The following is a 13524-nucleotide window of genomic DNA, read 5'->3' on the forward strand; positions in this document are numbered from 1 at the left end:
GTGGCTGCTGGCCCGGCATAGTGTGACGCAGACATCAGTAGCCTGGTCATATGTATGCCCCGGAGCATAAAAGCTCACCGACCACCTCTGGAGCTGAGGTTTCGTCGTGACCTGCCTAGCGCATAGCTGCGGCCTGCACACGCTCGATGGCCGGACTGGGGAGACTACAAGGATAAGAGTATCCAGCCTGTCACCCAGCCGGCTGTTGATAGTAGATCACAGGATCAATCCTCTTGCTCAAAAAGTCACGCTTCTGCAGAAAGAAGCACGGACTGATGGGCCCGTGCGGTTTCTAGGTCCTTCTCCTTCACTAGGCAAAATAAAACTGATGACTGCATGGCAGGCTGGAGGGTTGTTGCCCAACTAAAGAGTTCTGAGTGTTTGATTACAACTAATGTCTAGTATTCTCCTAGTAATGGGCATAACAACCCAATGGCTAAGAGAGAAGCTGTGTCGGTCGGTGAATAAAAGAGAGTACGGTAATATAAAATCCTATAAGTCCATGAAGAGTCCAAAGAGTACCGTAGATACTGGAAAAACAAGTGATTTGTCTGAAGATAACCACCACCTTATGGAATGAGGCTTACAGGAAGTGATGGACCCAACTAGGCTTATGCCCACTGAGTCATTAAGGCTTAACGGTGTAATCACACCTGGGGATGTTATATCTCCAAACTTTAATACACCTCAGACGTTTGAATTACTCTTCCATATTTGGATTGTAAGGGAGCCGACGAGTTTTGCCTTAATAAGGCATCATCTGGGGATCCCCAGATGATGCCTTATTAAGGCGAAACACATCGGGAGAGGTTTGCTGATGCCACTGCGTTCCCAGAATTTTAATATACATGCCTTTTATGTCTTCTCACATGTGAGTACCCATTTTTAATAGAATAAACGTTTTTAATATAACGGTAATACACTATGTGGCTCCATTTCCTCCTTTTTTGGTATATGTAACCTGGGAGAGACTCACAGTGTATACCTGGCTACTATTTTTCACATCCCTTTACAATCCACATATGGAAGAGTCTAATTTTCTCAAGTCACAACTTTCTTTTAGCATATCTTGAATATCTGGGTAAGTCTTTCACACAGATGTAGCAACCAGTAAATTCCTGGATAAGTCTCTCTCACAAACCTAGCAGCCAGGAGTTAGTTACCTTGATTTGGATTGTAGAACAGCTTCACAGTACCAGAACCTTTAAGCCAACCCGGCAGTACTGTGAGGGTAGATAGATGTAGATGCGTCCTCCAAACGAGTTACCACGCCCTCCTGAGAGACCAGTCTTAATCCTGGCTCTCTCCAGCAAGGGTCCTCCCCTGGATCTCCTCAGCTTGGCACGGCTTCTTTCAAACAGGCAAGACAGCCTAAGGACCCCCTCTGAACTAGTAGGCCCCAGACAGGGTTCTGGGCCTACTTGCACAGCTTGCAGCAACGTAGCCTCAGGCCTGAAAGGCCATGAGGTGAGAACTCCCCAGAGCACATGGCATCTGCCCAATAAATACCCCTTCCCAGAATGCACAGCGGCAGGAACCTCCAACTGGGCTGTTTCTGGAAAAATAATATTTATTACAACTTAACTTAGTTGTTATGCTCACACTGTCCTGTGTACCCAGTGACACCTAATGGCAAACAGTGGGAAATAGTGGGAAATGCACAACACAGTCAAATTAGAACAGAATCAATAAACTATGTTCAATCAATCTGAGCTGGTTGCAGTTCAGCCAACACGAAATTTATATTATAGGCCCATTTTTAGGATCAGCGGGCTACACTGTATATACCATACCATCCCCAAACAATGTCTTTTTTTTTGACGAAACGTGCCTCAGGAGGAGTTTGGCGTGCTGAGGTCACCACGTACTGAGTCGTTTGTGGATGGGCGTCCACACATACCCAGCCGCCGAAACTGATGCTTGTTTGTTCTTGGAAAATTGTAAGTGTGTTACTTTTTAATAAATATTTAAACGATACTTCACTATGAATGGCTTCTCTTTTCTGGGCTATTTGATATATATCCCGGAGTAATCTTCTATATGAGAGCCCGCTAAGGTATCCTCCGTGTATGCTGGAGTTGGGACCTTTAGAAGTATCCATTTGGTCTGTGATTGAGCTCCGTGGTTGGCATCCATTGGCTATTTCCCTCCTCAAAATCATCAGAATATCAGACCTCTGCCTCCACTCATATGCTGACGACACGCAACTTTGCTTTCGTATCACCGGACAAAAAGACCATCATCAGCAACTAGGAAATTGCCTCACTTTGATAGACGACTGGATGACCGCTAACTCCCTCAAACTCAACAAATCGAAAACAGAGCTTCTTATCCTACACGCAAACCAAAATTCCCGAACCAAGATCCCCTGGACACCACCCATCATCTTTGGACAGACCAGCTCCCCAAAGACCAAGGCCAAGAGTCTCAGGGTAACTTTTGACTCGGAAATGTCAATGGATGCGCAAATAGGAGCAGTAGTTAGTGGTTCTGAACATCTGCTCCGCCTGCTACGCAGACTCTTCCCCTTCATTCCAAAGGAGGACAAAGCGGTGGTAGTTGGAACAGTCATTAATTCCCGACTTGACTACGCAAACTCCCTTTACATAGGATTACCCCAATATCAACTTGCGCGATTACAACTTATCCAAAACACGGCGGCAAGGCTGATAACAGGAAAAAAAAACCCTGGGAATCCATCTCCCCTTCCCTGAGGAGCTTACATTGGCTACCCGTAAAGAATCGGATCACATTCAAGACCCTCTGCCTCACCCACAAATGCACGCATGGAGACGCTCCTCAATACCTACTCGAGAAAATAAAACACTACACACCCAACCTGCAGTCTTCGATCGTCTAGCCAAAACCTCCCCCTCATTCTCAAATCCCGGTACAAAGCAAAGGGGGAACGGAGATTCGCTGTCCAAGGAGCACGGCTATGAAACGCTCTACCAGCCAACATCCGCCTGGAAGAAAACCATCAGGTCTTCAGGAAAAAACTCAAGACCCATCACTTCTAAGAAGCTTGACAACAAAGCTCAACTCAGCGCCTTGAGGCCATTCAGTTCGTGATGTAGCGCTATACAAATTATTTATTCATTCATATGCTTTTTGGGCTTGCAATTTGGTAAGCCTTCAATCCTTAAGGTGGTCGCATGTGGTGGTGGATCTCACTTGGAATCACTGTGTGCTTTTTTTTCTTTGTGTATGATTTTTACTAAGAGAAGAATCAGCCATCAATTCCTCTTCTATTTATTTATTTATATTTATTTATAATCACTATTTTTGCACTTATTCACTTTTATAGATTCTTATATTGAATACGATATTTTGTCACTATAATCAATTTATGGTGTGATCAACTATTAACACATTATGTCACTGTAATTAATTTTATATAGTGTGATTTAATTATTAACCACTTGCTTACTGGGCACTTAAACCCCCCTCAGTCCCAGACCAATTTTCAGCTTTCAGCGCTGATGCACTTTGAATGACAATTGCGCGGGCATACAACACTGTACCCAAATGAAATTTTTATCATTTTTTTCCCACAAATAGAGCTTTCTTTTGGTGGTATTTAATCACAGCTGGAAGTTTTATTTTTTGCTAAACAAACAAAAAAAGATGCAAAAAAAAAATAAAAAAATCATGTTTGATAGTTTGTTATAAAATTTTGCAAACAGGTCATTTTTCTCCTTCATTGAAGTGCGCTGATGAGGCGGCACTGATAGGCTGCACTGGTGGGCACTGATAGGCTGCATTGGTGGGCACTGATAGGCTGCACTGGTGGGCACTGATAGGCTTAGTTAAGGCGGCACTAATAGGCACAGATAAGGCGGCACCGATGGGCACAGATAAGGCGGCACTGATGGGCAAAGACGGGCACAGATAAGATGGCACAGATGGGTGGCACAGATGGGTGGCACGGATGGGTGGCACTAAGGGGCACTGATAGGTACCACTGATAGATGGGACTGATGGGCACTGATAGGTGGCACTGATAGGTGGCTCTGATAGGTGGCACTGCTGGGCACGGATATGTGGCACTGGGGTGCAGCACCTTTGTTGAGGCAGACTGTGGGCACTGCTGGGTGGCACTGTGGGCACAGCTGGGTGGCACTGTGGGCACTGCTGGGTGGCACTGACAGGGGGGGACACATTTTTTATTCAGGCAGGCAAAGCAGGGGGCAGGTGGGCACTGGCAGGGCTGGCCGTGATCGGGACTGATGTCCCGATCACGGCCGCCGGTGATCGGCTTTTTTTTTCTCCTCGCGCTGTCAGCGCGAGGAGGAATAATAGCCGATTACCGGCTCCGTTATATCACATGATCAGCTGTCATTGGCTGACAGCTGATCACGTGATAAGGGGTCGGGATCGACCCCTTGCACGGATCGGTGATCAGGCGAGTCTCGTAGACTCGCCTATCACAGAGCGCGCCGCGCGCGCCCCCAGGGGGCGCGCAGGCCGCTCGTGCACGGGACTACATCAATAGCGCGGCTATAGCGCGGGTCTCAAGTGGTTAATTCATTAATTAGCACTTCATATTTATTTATTTATTTTTAGTGTTGCTACATATGTTTTTCTTGTATATACCATAATTTGAAGACGCTATAATTTTCACTTATAACTTTTAGCACTGATCACTGTATTAGTGTCACTGGTTCCCACAAAGTGTGAAAAGTATCAGCCTGTCCTCTGCAATATCGCAGTCCCACTATAAGTCACTGATCGCCGCCAATACTAGTAAAATAAATACAAATTCCAGTGTATATCTTACAGTTTGTATAACTTTTGTGCAAACTAATCAACATACGATTAGGGATTGGGATTTTTTTTTTTTTTACCAGAGACATGTAGCAGAATACATTTTGGACTAAATTTCTGAAAAAAAATTTTTTTTTATTTATTTGTTTTATAGCAGAAAGTAAAAAATATTGTTTTTTTTTCTAATTATTATTATTTTATTTTTTTTACATTTTCAGTCTTTCTTCACTTATATCATAAAAAATAAATATAAACGCAGAGGTGATCAAATCCCACAAAAAAAAGCTCTATCTGTGTGAAAAAAAATGATATACATTTAATTTGTGTACTGAACATGGAGGAGGGTAAATCTTCCGGAGCTGAGGTGGTTAAACGCTTCTTTCATCAGCGTGTGTCACACATAATCAAATTATTCTAAAAGAAGTCAGGAGCGCAGAGCGTCCGAATGACTAAGCATTAGATTATTAGTAAAGGCGTCTTTCCTCATGTAACACGCGGGGCTCGTGTAGTAATTCATGATTTCAGCTTCAACGAACATATTGCAAAACAAGCACCAGAAACAGGAAAAGCAGCAACTTTCCGGCAAGTGAAATCACACAAAGTATACAATCACATCCTAGAAGGGGGCCCCCGAGCCCTGCCAAAATCCCCACTAGCTAGGTGAACTCCCTATAGTCTGTAGTGTTGATCTCTGGTCAGAATAGAGCGCATTACAAAGTATTAAACCCAAAAGAAAACATTTATTGTATTGCAGCTTACCAATTCTTGATGAATCTAGATGTTGATGGCTGCATTTGTTTTCTTTGTTGGGCTTTCTTTCTTGTATTTGAATCTAGATATCCAGCCAGTAAGTCTGTTGTATTTCAAAAGAACAAGCTCTTTTCCAGATGTATCATTTACAGGGATGAGACAAACCATTAACCACTGATTGGTGCTTACAACGATACAATTGAATTAGTATATATATATATTATAGTTGCACGATTCTGGCAAAAATGAGAATCACAATTTTTTTGCTTCGAATAAAAAAGATCACGATTCTCGCAGTGTAAAATCTTTCACATTATACAAAAAAAAAAATCAGGTTAATTGTACTGGCTATTTTGTTTAATTCATTAAAGTGTAATTTTCTCCAAAAAAATTGCATTTGAATGACTGCTGCGCAGGTGTGACATAAAATATTGCAACAACCATCATTTTATTCTCTAGGGTCTCTACTTAAAAAAAAATAAAAAATAGGTAAGGATAGGTATGCCTCACAAGATAAAGAGATAATGTCCCATAGTGTAGTAGTTTCAACCAATTGAATTTTATTTAAGTCAAATCATTTCCCTGAAGAAGTCACGTGACGGTGACGAATGTGCAAGGAAGGAAGTGAGAGAGACACTAGGAAGGACATTGAAACGCACCGTTCGTTACTCTGCTTGTTGCTCTATTACTGCAGTTTTTATTCACTCAGAATGTGAGTACCCTGTCACTATACTTAAATAAAATTCAATTGGTTGAAACTACTACACTATGGGACATTATCTCTTTATCTTGTGAGGCATACCTATCCCAGGAACAGGAGCCAGTTACCCACCTATACTATTAAGGCTATAACCTCACAGCCGTGAGGTAAGGGCACATCCATCCACGTATTGGATAAATAGGAGGATTAAGTCACTGCACATGTATGCCTGCATGGATCACTGAAGTTCAAAGCTAGTGCTTCCCCTTAGAACACAGCACGTCCACAGGACTAAATATCCCAGACTGATTACCAGCACCTTATTTTTATGTGTTTATCATTTCACCTGTGTTGTAACGTTTTTTTGCTGCTAGCACTATTTGCACTTTATAAACACCGCATGGAACATGCATTTTGTTATATTGGATTGATTGTTATCTGTATTTTTTTACTTGGCACTTTATAAACACTGCATGGAACATGCATTTTGTTATATTGGATTGATTGATATCTGTGTTTTTTTCCCACTTGGCATGTCACATGGGATTGTGCTTATGTGATTATTCTCACTGTACACTTTTAGTCATATATTTTGGACTATCACCTTAAGTTATATATTCATTTATTGTCAGCATATTTTATTGCAGTTTTGCACAGCACCCACGATTTGTATGTCTATTGTTTCAGGCATTCATCCATTACTGTGAGTTTTTATTTGTATGGCACTCTATCAGAATCTATATTTGATTGCCACTCTCTAACATTTATTCTAGTTTAGCACGTACCGAACAAGGATTTGTGCACACCCAGACACATATAATTTTACACTAGCACTTTTTGACCTTTACCCTTTTATCCTTTACCTGCATACTCATCTGTTCCCCTTCCCCCTCCCTGCCCTTTCTTCCCCTTCCCCTTTTTCTTTTCTCCTTCCCTCTCTTTCTCCCCCCTTCCCCCCCCCCCCTCCCTCTCCCCTCCTTTCTTGTTTTCCCCCATTTGCGCAACACTAAAACCACTTAATCGACATGTGAAATATCGCCACGAACGTCAGAGCGAGAGCAATAAAACTAGCGCCAGACCTTCCGTGTAACTAGTAACCTGTATAGGCTTTCAAAGCATCATTCTAGGTACCATAGTTTGTCACCCTTCCGTGGGCATATGCAATTATAAAGCATGACTTGTTTGGCATCTATTTACGGCGTTACATCATCTTTTCAATTTTACCCAAAAATTGGGTATTCTATTGTGTCTGTGTGCACTAAAATTAATCAAAGTGTATTTTTTCCCTCTGGCATGGTGGGGAACCTCTGATATGATGGGGCAACCTCTGATGTGGGAGTGACTCTGGCATGGTGGGGGACCTCTGATATGATGGGGCAACCTCTGATGTGGGAGTGACTCTGGCATGGTGGGGGACCTCTGATATGATGGGGCAACCTCTGATGTGGGAGTGACTGGCGTGGTGGGGGACCTCTGATATGATGGGGCAACCTCTGATGTGGGAGTGACTCTGGCATGGTGGGGGACCTCTGATATGATGGGGCAACCTCTGATGTGGGAGTGACTCTGGCATGGTGGGGGACCTCTGATATGATGGGGCAACCTCTGATGTGGGAGTGACTCTGGCATGGTGGGGGACCTCTGATATGATGGGGCAACCTCTGATGTGGGAGTGACTCTGGCATGGTGGGGAACCTCTGATATGATGGGGCAACCTCTGATGTGGCAGTGACTCTGGCATGGTGGGGGACCTCTGATATGATGGGGGAACCTCTGATGTGGGAGTGACTCTGACATGGGGGGACCTCAAATATGATAGGGGGAACCCCTGATGTGGGAGTGACTCTGGCATGGGGGGGACCTCAAATATGATGGGGGGAACCTCTGATGTGGGAGTGACTCTGGCATGGTGGGGAACCTCTAATATGATGGGGGGAACCCCTGATGTGGGAGTGACTCTGGCATGGTGGGGGACCTCTGATATGATGGGGGAACCTCTGATGTGGGAGTGACTTTGGCATGGTGGGGAACCTCTAATATGATGGGGGGGAAACCCCTGATGTGGGAGTGACTCTGGCATGGGGGGGACCTCAAATATGATGGGGGAACCTCTGATGTGGGAGTGACTCTGGCATGGTGGGGGACCTCTGATAGGATGGGGGGAACCTCTGATGTGGGAGTGATTCTGGCATGGTGGGGGACCTCTGATATAATGGGGGGAACCTCTAAAGTGAGAGTGATTTTGGCATGTATGGGGACCGCTAATATGATGGGGGAACCTCTGATGTGAGAGGGACTCGGACTGGGCCACAAATGATATATATCGTATTTTTTAGGCGCTGCCTCAGAGGGGACAGGACGAGCGCGGTCAGAGTACATACAGGAGAATCTCCTGTTTACTCGGCGGTGTCTGTAATAGGAAGTCCCATCTCCTGGGCTGCCATTGGACGACTGTTCTGTCTATCATAGGAGGCGGGACTTTGTATTAAAGAGGCAGCCAAGAAAACAGGAGATTCTCCAGTATGTAATCTGTTGACTCTTGTCCTGCCCCCTCCGTCCCCTCCGAGGCTGTAGATGGGCATCGATCAGGCTGCATCAATTGTAATGGCGAGGCTGTATTGATTGCAATGGTAGAGCTGCATTGATGGAAATGGTGAGGCTGCAGATGGACCCTGACCCTTATTTTGCTTCACAGTTCAGTAATTAAAATTTAAGTTTTTTCCTGAAACTTCCCGATCAATACGGTATATCCAAATAACACGCCCAAGCTCATCCTTAGTGGCGCTCGGGGATTCGTTTGGGACCACAAAAGATGTATATATATATATATATATATATATATATATATAGTCCAAATAACGCATCCAAGCTCATCTCTTCTCCACACACAGCCACAAAGGCAAAAGAATTCTTGTTGGGCGGTGTATTAGTGCTCGGACGAACACACTTAGACCGAATTTTAATGGTTCAGAGAATGTCAGGCAAAATGGTCGGCCCTCGCACATGTTCACTTCATCAAATCTGGCCCTCTTTGAAAACACTTTGGACACCCCTGTTTTAAACAAGGGGCCAGTTTACTGTCCTTGAGACTTAAGGGGCCCCACTGTGGGCATGGGGAGTTGAAAAGGTCCTAACAGCAGTGGAAAACAAACAATGACCGATCTTTGGTGTCCGGGGGGAGGAATGGTGTCCCATCGTTGGCGTTTGTGGGAATAATGGCATCACATTGTTAGTGTTTGTGGGAGGAATGGTGCCCCATCATAGGTGTCCTTGGGAGGAAAAGCACCCCGGCGGTGTAATTGGGAGGAATTCTGCTTCTTCTTTGGTGTCTGTGGGGGGGGGGGGGGGAAATATGGTCCATTGTTGGTATTAGTGGATGAAAATAGTGGCCCAAGCGCCAGATAAAAGCAAGTAAAGGGCAACCATTTGGGGACCACTGGTCCAGATTAGCGTTTCCCAACCATTTTTTCCAGCACCCTTTAAAATTTTGCACAATCTTGAGGTAACTCATTCTAAAATGTAAAAAGAAAACGAATAGTTCTACATAATAAAGCAAAACTCATAGATGTAGAACATCCAATAGTAGAAGTTATTTATTCTTCCAAAGAAAATACCTTTCTTTGCACCCCGGTACGGATTAGTATCCCAATGTTTCTCCTGTCCCTCAGTTTCTCTCCCTCACTCAGCTAATGTGACCTCCGGAGCTGACAGAGAGGGGCAAACAATGATGCAGTGCAGACACCCAACATCCTCCTTATCAAGCGACATCATTTGTTGTTAGGGCACAAAGGTGGCTAGATGGTTGAAGTTTTTGGACCATTTTGCCAAACCAGCTCCTGAAGAAACCTGATGACACCCCGGTTGAAAAAGGCTGTTCTAAAGTATAGCAGACTACAAAACAACAAAGCAGAGAGTGCACCGCCCTAGAGCATTACCATAAATACATTTTTATTAAGGAATGTATAAACAAGTGAATATGCACAAGCATATCTAGAGATTCAGATGAAAACGCCTCCAAATCACCATAGGAAAGACCTCAGAGTCTAGGAATGGCAAACGTGTTTCAAGGGTCATGCCTTCTTCCTCAGGAGCCTGTTTTTGGTTCTGAGGAAGAGGGTGTGGCCCTTGAAACACGTTAGCCATTCCTAGAACCTACGAGGTCTTCCCTGTGGTGATTTAGGGGCAGTCTCACCTGCATCTCTAGATATGCATGTATCACCCTCTACCTGGTGTAGGTGCTAGAGTGAGATTTAGAAAACAGGTCAATTTAGGCAGGCCTAGCTTTCTAGGCCTTTTTTTGTTTTGATCTGTGGATTGGGAGTAGCTTAGAGTAGGCTGGTGACTCACAGATAGTATCATCTTTCAGTTACCTCCCTTCTGCTTCTAGATGCTAATAAAAGGCAGGTGGGGAAGAAGGGTGGAGCTATCTGGGGTTTTCTGTGGAGCCCTAACCAATCCCCAACCTGGATTGGCAAGCCTCCTTAAATACCTAGGGTCAGCCCAAGTGGGAGGAGTTGTTTGGGTGGGTTTGCAAAGGTCTGACTGGGATCAGTAGTCCACCAAAGAGGGCAGCTAGCACCAGAAGTTTTGGTTACACTATGGGGACCTGTGGTCCCTGCCTGTAATAAGGAACTTTGCTAAGGCCTGGCTGAAACCAGAGTAAGGCCCAATCATGTGCTAGCTGCGCCTAAAGAATTGTGCTGGAGGGAGGAGAGAGTCTGCAGCAAGGGATGTGCAGGAGGAGAATATCCGATTTGTCCCAAACCAAGCAAGAATCTTTTTTTTCCTGGGCATCCTATGAATTCCTTAACCCCCATCCAAGTTCTAATCCCTCAATAAAAATACAAAAAAAACAAAGCTAATGGATGGTACATCATCTTGGAGTGTCTGAAAGTAAATGCCATGGTGGGCAGGGTGACAGGTGGGCCACATCACTCAGCAGCCCCTATTGGGGGGGGGGGGGGGGGGGTACAACTACATGCGTTTGTGAGTATTCACTTGTTATTTATACATTACAAAAATGTATTTATGGTAATGCACCTTCTCCTTTGTCGTTTTCTTAAAGTGACTGTAAAGCTTAGTTAAAAAAAAAAAAAAAAAAAAAAAAAACACGAACAACCCTGTTATACTTACTTCCTCTGTGCAAGGGTTTTGCACAGAGCGGCCCCGATCCTCCTTTTCTGGAATCCCGCCACGGCGCTCCTGGATCCTCCTCTTCTCAAGTGCCCCCACGGAGAGACACTTTCCATGGGGGGGGCACAAGTGCAGGTGTGCTCCCAAGTCCTGATGCTGTGTCCATTGACAGATAGCAGGCCCCGGCGCCAACCTGCCCCGCCCCCCGGCGGAAGGGCCGCGGGGGGTGGCACCTCTCCCACCGCCGATAACTGTGATCTCGCGGCGAACCCGCCACGGAGACCACAGTTATCGTACAGACGGCCTGAAAAAAAAAAAAAAAAAAAAAAAAAAAAAAAGAAAAAAAAACGCAATAAGCATATATTGATTGGTTTGCACAAAAGTTATAGCGTCTACAAAATAGGGAATAGATTTATGGCTTTTTTTTTATTAAATTTTTTTTTTTATTAGTAATGGCGGCGATCTGCGATTTCCATCGTGACTGCAACATCATGGCAGACACATCGGACACTATTTTGGGACCAGTCATTTATACAGCGATCAGTGCTATAAAAATGCACTGACTGCGTAAATGACACCTGCAGGGAAGGGGTTAAACACTAGGGGGGCGATGAAGGGGTTAAGTGCGCCCTAGGGAGAGATTCTAACTGTGGGGGGGGGGGGCTACTACTCACATGACAGCAATCACTTTACCGATGACAGGGAGCAGTGATTTCTGTCATGTCACTAGGCAGAACGGAGAAATACCTTGTTTACATAAGCATCGCCCCGTTCTTCCGCTCCGTGACACAATTGCCGGGCACCCACAGTCACTGAGCCGCGGCGCATACAATGCCGCATCCTAAAAGGGGACGTACCTGTACGCCCATTTGCCCAGCTGTGCCTTTGTGCCGACGTATATCGTTGTGCATTGGTCGGCAAGGGGTGTAGGATACTCATCAGTCCTGAGAGGGCAGCAAGACAGTTGTGCGCTATATCCATAAGGTTTAGCCAAGAGGAAAGTCCTTTTCATTTCTAAGCACCAAACCTGAGCGCGGGAGGTTTTGGTTTTTAATGCGCTTGAGCCATGTGTGCTTAACCTGTATCCCTACAGTAGTTGCAGAACTACAAATCCCAAGAGGCATTGCAAAGCTGACAGTTGCCAGCACGACAGGACTTGTAGTTCCACAACAGCATGAGGGTCACAGGTTGGGCACCCATGCGCAAGAGTAACAGGGATTTTTAAACTAAGGCCCTCCAAGCTGTTGCAGAACTATAAGTCCCATGAGGCATTGCAAAGCTGACAGTTGCCAGCACGACAAGACTTGTAGTTCCACAAACAGCTCGAGGGTCACAGGTTGGGCATTCATGCGCAAGAGTGACAGGGATCTTTAAACTATGACCCTCCAAGCTGTTGTGGAACTACACATCCCATGAGGCATTGTAAAAGTCTGACATGCAAAGACATGACTAGGCCATGAATTGTAGTTTCTGAACAACTGGAGGGTCATAGTTTGGAGACCCCCTGCACAAGACTTTAACAGACCTGGCCAATAAAACAGAACACACCACTTTTTCATCACCAGCCTATATTTAAACATGAAGAACACAATAAAACATACCGTTTACATAAATCGGTTAGTGTATGGTGAGCATGACATAAATCTACCGCCTGGAACATTGGATACAAAGAATTTCTCAGGAACCCCTTTTATACAAATGAGCATTAGATACATAAGTAAGTAGGCGTAATGCGTATGAGCTTTACAAAGATTTATGAGAATTCCCTTTGACATGCCCATGACAGCTGAGCAACGCATCTTTCAAGCCTGTGAAGCAGGTTTAGCGCTGCATATAAAAGACAAGAAGTGAATAATAAAGGATCTATGACTCAGCCGGATAAGAGGTACACCCAAATAAAATTTTAGGGAAGGTAAAAGTAGGGCAGCCAGAAAACTGAACTCAGGGAAAAAAAAAAAAAAAAAAAAAAGACTGGATCGAGAAAATGACGCTACATGGCAGCTATGGGGGGCTTCTCACCCTGACCTATACACATTACAAGCATGCGTGCTGCTGTGACCAAGTACTGTACTACCAAATGTCACCAGTGGGAGGCACCGGCATCGGCTTGACACAGAACAAAGGACGCTGCAGCATTGAGAATTGTTACTCTACATACACTTTAAAAAAAAATA

Source organism: Lithobates pipiens, unplaced genomic scaffold (genome assembly GCF_037356315.1).
Source record: "Lithobates pipiens isolate NorthernLeopardFrog02 unplaced genomic scaffold, aLitPip1_a1.2 Scaffold_8, whole genome shotgun sequence".
NCBI lineage: Eukaryota > Metazoa > Chordata > Amphibia > Anura > Ranidae > Lithobates > Lithobates pipiens.